This window comes from Camelina sativa, chromosome 5 (assembly GCF_000633955.1).
Source record: "Camelina sativa cultivar DH55 chromosome 5, Cs, whole genome shotgun sequence".
Taxonomy (NCBI): domain Eukaryota; kingdom Viridiplantae; phylum Streptophyta; class Magnoliopsida; order Brassicales; family Brassicaceae; genus Camelina; species Camelina sativa.
This window is the reverse complement of record NC_025689.1, coordinates 32,834,992-32,836,025: the sequence shown is the minus strand read 5'-3', so window position 1 is coordinate 32,836,025 and position 1,034 is coordinate 32,834,992. Positions and strand designations below refer to the sequence as shown.

Genomic DNA, 1,034 nt, shown 5'->3' with positions numbered 1-1,034 from the left:
AAAAAGAAAGAAGCAAAGCTAGTGCAAGATGAAGAAATAGAGAAAGGAGTAATTGGCAAAGAAGTTTACATGGCATATTTAACAACTGTAAAAGGCGGATTGCTTGTGCCACTCATAATATTGGCTCAGTCTTGCTTTCAAATGCTACAGATCGCTAGCAATTACTGGATGGCATGGACTGCTCCTCCAACTGCTGAATCCACACCAAAGTTAAGAATGGATCGGATTTTACTTGTTTATGCACTTCTTGCTGCAGGAAGTTCACTTTGTGTTTTAGCAAGGACTATTCTAGTCGCGATAGGTGGACTTCTAACAGCAGAGACGTTCTTCTCAAGGATGCTCTGCAGCATTTTCAGAGCTCCCATGTCATTTTTCGATTCAACTCCAACAGGAAGAATCTTGAACAGGGTAAAGTACCAGAATCAATCTAACAAAAAACATGTTTGTATTAATAATCTAGACTGAAAAATATACATTGGTTTTTCATGTTTGATAATAGGCATCCACAGATCAAAGTGTCCTGGATTTGGAAATGGCAGTCAGACTAGGTTGGTGTGCTTTTTCGATCATTCAAATTGTTGGAACCATCTTTGTCATGTCGCAAGTGGCTTGGCAAGTTTGTGTCATCTTCCTTCCAGTAGCAATAGCCTGCGTGTTTTACCAGGTAAGAGAGAAAACAAATCCATTTTCTTGAAAATGATACAACAATTCTTGCTTACTGTTTTTTTATGCTCGTGTTTTCTTCAGAGATATTACACACCAACAGCAAGAGAACTGTCACGCATGTCGGGAGTAGAAAGAGCTCCAATCCTCCACCATTTCGCTGAATCGCTTGCTGGTGCAACAACAATACGTGCTTTTGATCAACGAGAGCGCTTCATTAGCTCAAACCTTATTCTAATTGATAGCCATTCAAGGCCTTGGTTCCATGTTGCATCCGCAATGGAGTGGCTTTCTTTCCGGTTGAATTTGCTGTCTCATTTTGTCTTTGCTTTTTCCTTGGTGTTACTTGTGACTCTCCCTGAAGGTGTCAT

At 40.3% G+C, this 1,034-nt stretch overlaps 1 pseudogene; it reads left to right on the top strand.

Annotated features, from left to right (window-relative positions):
* The window catches only part of LOC104788283, an 8,486-nt pseudogene that overhangs the window by 4,218 nt on the left and 3,234 nt on the right, over positions 1–1,034 (top strand).